Source organism: Numida meleagris, chromosome 1 (assembly GCF_002078875.1).
Source record: "Numida meleagris isolate 19003 breed g44 Domestic line chromosome 1, NumMel1.0, whole genome shotgun sequence".
In the NCBI taxonomy this organism is placed as follows: domain Eukaryota; kingdom Metazoa; phylum Chordata; class Aves; order Galliformes; family Numididae; genus Numida; species Numida meleagris.
Window position 1 is genome coordinate 26,861,383 of NC_034409.1, and position 9,166 is coordinate 26,870,548.

The following is a 9,166-nucleotide window of genomic DNA, read 5'->3' on the forward strand; positions in this document are numbered from 1 at the left end:
AGCACGTTGGGAAAAGCGGTTTGGGTCCCTCCAGCTTGTGGAAAGGGCAAACCTCACTGTGGAACTGTTTTTGCTCAGGGACCTGGGTCCACTTGGTGGGTAATGCAGAGAAATGGGAATGTTCAATGTGTACTATAAGAGAATTCAATGCTGGGGGAGTGCAGCCAGTAATTCCTTGTATGTATATATACGTGTGTGTGTGTGTTTAATGCATGGTAATTATTGTTTGTTTGTATATATATTAAGCATGATGCAGGGATGCAGAATAAGGGGTGGAATGTCATGGTTTTATGATTTTGGTTATCAGTATTCCACATCATAACATCATGTAGAGCACTGGGAGTTAAAGAGTTAATGCTTCAGTTCCGTGGACTGCTGATTTTCAGGGTACGTGGTTCTCAGAAGAGAAGAACTACATACTCCAGAAGACATGGAAAATGGAAATTTTATTTCCATTTTCCACTTTCCATTTCCCTTTCCAGAGGGAAAGATAAAACTGCTCGCAAGTCACGAGACTGCTCTCTCTTTTACTGCTCATTTTGGCAGTGCATGCCCCTTAGCTGTCTTGCCATCAGCTTTAGAGTAAGGCCTTCAGTTCTGGACACTCTCTCTCTCATTTATTTGGTTTATTATCTTCAATCCCAATTGTATTTCTGCTATTATAATTAGTAAATAAACTTTCCTCCTCAGATCATTGCTGCTGTTGTTTTTTTTCTTATTTATTATTATTCCTTTCCCTCTTTGTTCCCTTCTCCCCAGCCCCACCCCCACCCCCCCCTTCCTTTTTCGGGCTGGGGAGTCTGTGGGCCTGCTGTCCCCCTGTCATGGACACAGACAGATCTAGAGATAAATCCATGACACTCCCCCATCCCTCTGGGTGAGGTTTCTTGGCTGGTGAAGCCTTGTCCAGGAGGAAGGTGGGGCATGAGAGAGCTGTGGGAACGGCTCCCCATAGGGGAAGGGCTGCATAAATGGGTTCTGCCCAGAGCCACGAGCCCCTCGGGTTGCCTCACACCTGGCAGCACTGAGAAGGGGTTATTGCACAGCTTGTTCAAGATCGGCTCTTTCTGAAAGTACTGTCAGCCTTTAATTTGCATGTTCTTAATCCTAAATCCTTTGCTGATAATGAACCCTTCAACCCCAACTGTCTCCAAATATTTCCTTTTATTCATTGTGAATTTTCTACTCTGCAGATAAGTCAGCCCATTCCTTCCCTCTCCCTATCATTCTTCACTTTAGAAATACCCTTCCATTTACAACACTCATTACATACAGCTTCAGGATCAGGGGTTATTGCCCTTACTCACTCCATGTGCCATTGAGGCTTTTGCCAACTCTGTTCAGTAAACTCTTTTCTAAAAGCATCCCATGTCTGTGAGCATCTTTCCTTCTCAAAGATCCTGCCAGCAACACCAGCTTAATCTGTCACCAGCATTATACAAAGAGGTTTTAAATAATCCTGGGTAAATGAGGATGCTATGAAGTTGCACTAGTAACAGAAACTCTGTTCTTTGGCAGAATTCAGTAAATAATGTTTCCTGACTGCTGTGACAGAGCCCACACAGCTGATACAGCACCCTACAGCCAAAGAGCTGCTGCCCCCAGGGACCAAGTGCAGAACAGCAGGCTTTTGCTGGTTAGGGTGCCAGGCCGACAAAGCTCGGAGGCTGCGGCTCCAGGCCAGCCAGAGGATGTCACAGCACAGGTGACATCACTCAGGCTCTTGGAACCCGAGTGCTGTCATGGAGCGTTCCCATGATGACAATGGGCCCTCCCAAAGGTCAGTTGGCAGCTGGTTCCAGGCACCTCATCTGTGAGCTGTGCTGCCTGCAGCCACTTGCCGTGCCCTGTACCTGAGAGCAGCCCTGGCAGCAGACAAGCTCAGCCTCATCCCACTCTGGATTATGGTTCGTGTGATCATTTGGTGTTATTGTTCATTGCGGATGTTTACCCTTTGGCATTAAGGTTTCAGGTTACTGTTTTGGATTAGGTTTAAAGATGAAGCGTTACCAATTTGTGCTAGTGTTAAGGTTGAAGGATTACCCTTTTGGATTAGGTTAAAGGTTACTGTTTTGGGCTGGTGTTTAGGGTGAAGAGTTACCATATTAGTTACGGTGAAGGGCTTCCCTTCCATGTTAAGGATAAGCATTAACAGATCCCATTTTGGATTAGAGTTAAGGATTCCCATTTTGGGTTATGGTTAAGGGCTGCCCTTTTGTGTTAGGATTAAGGGTTAAGGGTTTCCCTGTTGGGTTAGAGTAAAGGGTTAAGGGTTATCCGTTTGGGTTAGGGTTATGGGTTACCTATTTGACTTAGGGTTAAGATTTTAGAGTTACCAATTTAGACTAGGGTTATGAGTTACCTATTCAAGTTAGTGTTATTTGTTTCCATTTAGTGCTAGGGAGAAGAGCTGACAGTTACCATTTTGGGTTAGGGTTAAGGGTTACCCTTTTCTGTCAGGGTTAAGGATTGCCCAGTCAGCTTGAGGGTTAAGTGTTTTGAGTTGGGGTTAACAGACACCCATTTTCATAAGGGTTAAGGGTTACCCTTTTGGATTAGCGCTAAGGGTTAAGAGTTACCCTTTCGGTTTACGATTAAGGCTTACCCTTTTGGGTTAGGGGTATGTGTTAAGAGTTACCCTTTTGGGCTAGGGTTAAGGGATACCTTTTTGCCTTTATGTTCAAAGTTACACTTTCATGTTAGGGTTAAGGATTACTGCTTTGTGTTATTTTTAAGGGTTGAAGGTTAAGCATTTGAGTTAGGGTTATGGGTCATCCTTTTGGGTTAGGATTAAAGGTTACCATTCTGGTTTAGGGTTACCTTTTTGGGTTGAGTTTGAGGATATTCCTTTTTAGTAAGGGTTAAGGGTTACCCTTTTTATTTAAGACTAAAGGTTAAGGGTTCCTCTTTGAGGATAGGGATATGGTTAAGGGTTACCATTTTGAGTTAGTGTTAATTGTTTCCCTTTTGGGTTAAGGTGAAGAGTTAAAGGTTACCCATTAGGGTTAGTGTTTAGGGTTTCACTTTGGGGTTAAGGTCAAGTGATAAAAATCAGTGTTATTAATGGGTACAGTTTTGATTAGTGGTAAGGGTATTCCTTTTGTGTTCAGGTTAAGGGATTACGCCTAACTATTTGAGTTAGGGTTAAGGAATATTTTTTTGTGTAAGTGTTAAGTGTTACAATTTTGGGTTAGGGTTAGAGATTACTCAGTTGCGTTGAGGATTAAGGGTTAGGGATAACGGTTAAGGCTTACCCTTTTGGGGTTAGAGTTGAAGGTTATCATTTTGTGTAAGAGTTAAGTTTTACCCTATTTTGTTAGGATTTACAGTTAAGGGTTACCATTTTGGGTTATGGTTAAGGATTGCAATTTTGGGTTATGGTTAAGGTTAAGGGCTACCCATTTTTGTTAAGGTTTAAATGTTAACATTTACACTTAGGTTTATGGGTTAAGGATTGCACATTTGGGTTTGGGCTATGGGTTACCCTTTCGAGTTAGTGTTAAAAGGTTAATGATTACCCTTCTGGGTTTTGGTTAAGGGTTGCCATTTGGAGTTAGGGTTAATGGCAGAAGGTCACCATTTTGGGTTAAATTTATGGTATTTCCTTTTGGGTTACGGTTGAGGGTTGAGGCCTAACAATTTGGGTTAGGGTTAAGGATTACCCTGTTGGGTTAGTGTTAATGGACACTTGTTTTGGATGAGGTTTAGGGGGTTAAGAATTATTATTTTGGGGTTAGCATTAAGAGTGACATTTTTGTGTTAGGGTTAAGGGTTATCCATTTGGATTCGGGTTAACTGTTGTGGATTACTCATTCGGGTTAGAGTTACAGTTAACCATTTGGGTTAGAGTTAAAGGTTGAGGGTTACAATTTTGTGTTAGGGGTAAGGGTTACCCTTTTGGGTTTGGGGTAAGGGTTATGGGATATTTTCTAGGATTATCATTAAGGGTTACTCTTCTGTATTAGGCTTAACGGTTAGGGTTTAACCTTTTGGGTTAGGGTTAAGGTGTAAAGCCTAACAATTTGGGTTAAGGGCTAACGATTACTCATTTAGGTTAGCGTTAATGGCTACTGCTACTATTTTGGGTTAGAAGTAAAGGTTAAAGGTTACCCGTTTGGGTTTGGTTTAAGAGTTTTACTTTTCGGTTAGGGTTAAGGGTTACCCATTTGGGTTGAGGCTTAAGGGTTAACATTTTGGTTTAGGTTTAAGGGTTATGGATTACCATTATGGATTACCAAAATGGATAACCATTTTGTGGTTCACATTAAGATTTTCAGTTTTGCATTAGGGTTTAGGGTTATGGGTTACTCTACTCATTTGGGTAAGGGTTAAGGGTTTACCATTTGGGTTACAGTTAAGGGTTAAGGATTACTCATTTGGGTTAAGAGTTAAGGCTTAAGATTTTGGGTTGAGGATTAAGGGTTTGTTGTCTTTTCTTCAACAACAGGACATCTATTCTACTTTCTTATCTTCACTTGACAACAAGCTCCAGGGCCTCCTCAGCATTCTGTTCTTGAGCTTACATTTATGCAAGCCTCTGTCCTTCAGCTTATATCTGCTCAAGTTATACAAAAGGCTGTTCTCACAATATAGAAAAGCTGTTATCATGATTCAGATTAATAGTTACCCATTTGTGTTAGGGTTAAAGGTCAAGGGTTACCCTTTGTGTTTGAGATAAGGGTTGCAGTTCTGGGTTAGTGTCAGGTGTTTAGGGTTACTCATTTGGATTGAGGCTTAAGGATTAACATTTTCATTTAGGTTTAAGGGTTAAGGATTACCCCTTTGAGTTAGGGTTAAGTGTTACACATTTTTTGTAGCATTAAGGGATTTGGGTTACCTATTTGAATTATGATTAAGGATTACCTATTTTTGTTAGGGTAAAGGGCTAATGGTTACACTTTTGGGTTGGGGTTAGGTGATTTGCCTTTGTGTTAGGGTTAAGGGTTACCCATTTAGTTTAGAGTTAAAGGTTACCCATTTGTGTTATTGTTAAGGGCTACCCTTCTTTGTTAAGAGAAATGTTTACCCTTTTGATTTAGATTTAAGGATTAAGCTTCATCCTTTGAGATTAGGGTTAAGGGTTACCCATTTGGGTTAGACTAAAGGGTCAAGCGTTAACCATTTGGGTTAGGGTTAAAAGTTACCCTTTTGTATTAGCATCAAGGGTACTAGCATCAAAAGCATACCGTTTTAAGGTATGGTTAAGGGTTACCCTTTTGGTTAGGGGTAAGTGTTACCAGTTTGTGTTAAGGTTAAAGCATTAACAGTTAAGGGTTATGCATTTGTGTTAAGGATAAGACATATCTTTTTGAGTAAGGGCTAATGGTTACCAGTTAGGGTTAAGGGTTACAATTTTGGGTTAGTGTTAAGGTTTACCCTTTTGAGCTATGGTTAGTACTATTTGTGTTAGTGCTATGTGTTACCATTTCGAGCTGGTGTTAATGGTTTCCCATTTGTTTTAGTATTATGTACAACCCTTTTGGATTATGGTTAAGGGTTACACTTTTGGTTTAGGGTTAACTGCTAAGAGTTACCATAAGTGCTACGAGTTTTGGTTAGGGCTAAGGGAATCCCATTTTGGTTAGGATTAAGAGTTACCCATTTCGTTAAGTGTTAAGGGTTAATCTTTTGGATTAGTATTAGCTTTGAGGGTTACTTTTTGTGTTAGAGTTAAGGGTTAAAGGCTAACATTTTTGCCCATTTATGTTGAGGCATTAGGGTTGCCATTTTGTGTTACGGTTCAGGGTTATTCATTTGGGTTATGGTTAAGGGTTACCCATTTGGGTTTTGGTCAAGGGTTACCCATTTGGATTAGGATTGAGTGTTAAGGGTTACACTTTTGGACTATGGCTGAGGATTACCCAATTCAGTTGAGGGTTGTGGGTTATCCAGTTGGGTTGAGGGTTAAGGGTTGGGGGTTACTCATTTGGAACATGGTTAAGTGTTATGGGTTACTCTTTTGGGTTAGGGTTAAGAGTGTTGGGTTGTCTAATTACATTGAGGGTTTAGGGTCAACATTTTGGGTTGAGGGTTAAGGGTTAACTTACTGAATTAGGGGTAAGGGTTCAGGGATACCTTTTTTTGGTTAGGGTGGGTGACCATTTTGGATTGTGGTTAATGGTTAAGGGTAACAACTTCAGGTTAAGGATAATGGTTACCAATTTAAGTTAGGGTTAAGTGTTCAGGGTTACCCATTTTTGTAACCTTTCCTTTTTGAGTTACAATTAATAGTTAAGGGTTACTCTTTTTTTACGTTACGTTTACGTTAAGGGGTTAAGGGTTATCCACTTCAGAGGAGTGTTAAGGGTTACAGTTTTGAGTTGGGCTTAAGAATTATAAATTTGTGTTTGAGTTAAGGGTTATCCTTTTGGGTTACACTTAAGTCTTAAAGGTTACCTTTTCAGGTTAGAATTAAGGGTTACCCTTTTGGATTAGTGTTAAGGGTTAGCATTTTGGGTTAGAGTTAAGGGCTACCCATTTTGGTTTGAGTTAATGGTTACTCCTTTGGGTTAGGGTTAAGTGCTTAGCATTACCCTTTTGGATTGAGGCTAATGGGCTAACATGCTGGTTTAGGTTTATATGTTAAGGCTTACTCAATTGTGTTAGGGTTACAGGTTACCATTTTGGGTTAGGGTTAAGTGTTAAGGGCTACCGTTTTGGGTTATGGATAAGCGTTCCCATATTTTGTTACAGTTAAAGGTTAATGGTTCCTCATTTGGGTTAGTTTTAAGGGTTATTCTTCTGGCTTAACGTTAAGGGTTTAGGGGTAACTATTTGTGTTAGGATTAAGGATTACTCCTTTGGGTTAGGGTTAAAGTTTAAGGGTTACTATTTGGGGTTACGGTTAAATGTTACCCATTTGGGTTAAGGTTAAAAGTCATCATTTTAATTTAGGGTTAAGGGATACCATCTGGTGTTAGGGTTAAGGGATGATGCTTACCGTTTTGCATTAGGGTTAAGTTACCTTTTTGGGTTAGTGTTAAGGGTTACCAATTTGTGCTATTGTTACGGGTTATCTTTTGTGGTTAGGGTTGATGGTTAAACCTTTCTGCTAGTGTAAAAGGTTACATTTAAGGGTTATGACTGAGGGTTAACCTTTTTGTTTAGGATTAAGTGTTAAGGGTTAAGGTTAGGGATTAGGATTAATTTTAGGGGTTAGGGTTTAGCATTTTGGGTTAGGGTTAAGTGATCAGGGTTATTCTTTTAGGATAACGTTAAGTGTTTCTCATTTGAGTTAAGATTTATGGGTTGACCCTAACCATTTGAGTTAGGGTTAAAGGTTATCCTTTCTTGGTAAAGGTAAAAGGTTAAACTTTTTGTTAAGATTTAAATGTTAAGCTTTATCCTTTTAGTTTATGGCTATGGGTTACCAATTAGGTTTAGGGCAAAGGGTCAAGGGTTACCCACTTGTGTTTAGGTCAAGAGTTATTCTTTTGGGTTAGTTTTAAGGTGTACTGCTTATTGTTAGCGTTAAGGGTTGAGCATTTCCATTTGGGGATAGGGTTAAGTGTTACAAGTTAGTAATTTAGGTTATGGTTAAGCAGTACCTTTTCTGAGTTAGGATTAAAAGCTAAGGATCATAGAATCATATAACCACCAAGGCAGGAAAAGACTTGCAAGATCATCCAGTCCAACCGTCAGCTCTTTTGTGTTGAGTGTTAATGTTTAAGGACTACCAATTTGGGTTTGGGTTAAGGTGGTTGGTTTAATGCTTAAAGGTTATTGTTTTGGGAAAACAGTTAAAGGCTAACCATATGAGTAAGGATGAAGGGTAAAAATTCTGGGTAAGGGTTAAAAGTTACTGTTTTGGTTTGGGGTTAGGTGTTACTCATTTGGGTTTAGGGATAAGTGTTACTGCTTCTGGGTTAGCAATAAGAGTTACTTTTTTGTGTTAGGGTTAAGGTTGAGTCATTTGGAATAGGGTTAAGAGTTAACCATTTGGAATAGGGTTAACAGCTAAACAACTGTTTTAGAGTTAAGGGTAAAACACTTCAATAAGAGGTAAGCGGTACGAGTTAGTATTTTCGGATAGACACAAGGGTAAAAAGTATTAAAATAATAGGTTAATGGTTACTCCCTTGTGTTAGCATTCCGGGTTAATTGTTACTCTTTTTGGTTAGGGTGAAGGTGAACCATTATGTGTGAGGGTTAATGGTCAGTTAATTGGGTAAGAATAAGTGATAACAGTCATTCCTTTAGGAGAGAGTCGAGCGTGTCTTCTTTGGGTTAGGATTTACAGGTTAAAAGCTACCTCTTAAGGTTACGGATAAGATTAACAACCTCTTAAAGTAACAGTAGAGAAATACAAAAATGAGTTCAGGTTACAAGCTACCATTCGGGGTAAGGGATAAGAGTAACCATTTTGGGACATGGCTAAACCTTTCACATATGGGTTAAATTTCAGGAAAAACAAGAGAAATTTTGTCAAGTTTTAACAGATCTACTTTTCAGCTGGACTCACGGGCAGCCGCTGCAGATTCTGCCTCCCATCCCAGAAGGCCTGCACGCTGCAGGAGACGCTCAGGAAGACGGCGGGCCCTGGCGGCCACAGCGCCTCAGCAGAAGGAGAAAAGTCTCGGTCCAAAGGCAAGATGGACGACTTTGGAGAAGCTCCTTGACGGTTCAGGTCCTCAAGAGGAAGCCAAAAGGCCACCGAACCAGGAGCAAACAGCAGACACCAATGGCAAAGGCAGCAACGATTCCACCAGAGAACCTTCAGGATTCCCTCTCGTGCAGGAAACAGCAACTAAAACACAACGGCAGCTGCGTCCGGGGACAGACAGAGAAAAGAAATCACGGCCACGGGCAATCAAGAGGATCCTCCAGGCAAACACCTACCTGCCAAAGAGCAAAGAAACGTCCGGCAGCCAGCCGGGAGGAGTCCACGCCTGCCATCCACGATCACCACTGCCTCCGGAGGAGGACAACAGCTGACCATCCATGCCTGGGAGGAGGAAAGGGTAGCTACCGGGCATGCTGCTACCTCCACGAGAGATGCAACTTCTCGGCTACCTACCCCGGAGGAGTCCGGGGCTGCTAGCCAGAACCAAACATCTCTCTGGACAAAGGGAAAGCGCTCCTACGCATGCCGGGGAGGAGGTAAGGGTAGCTACCGGGCATGGATCAAGCCAGCCAGCACACGACAAGCCTCACGTCCACAACGAGG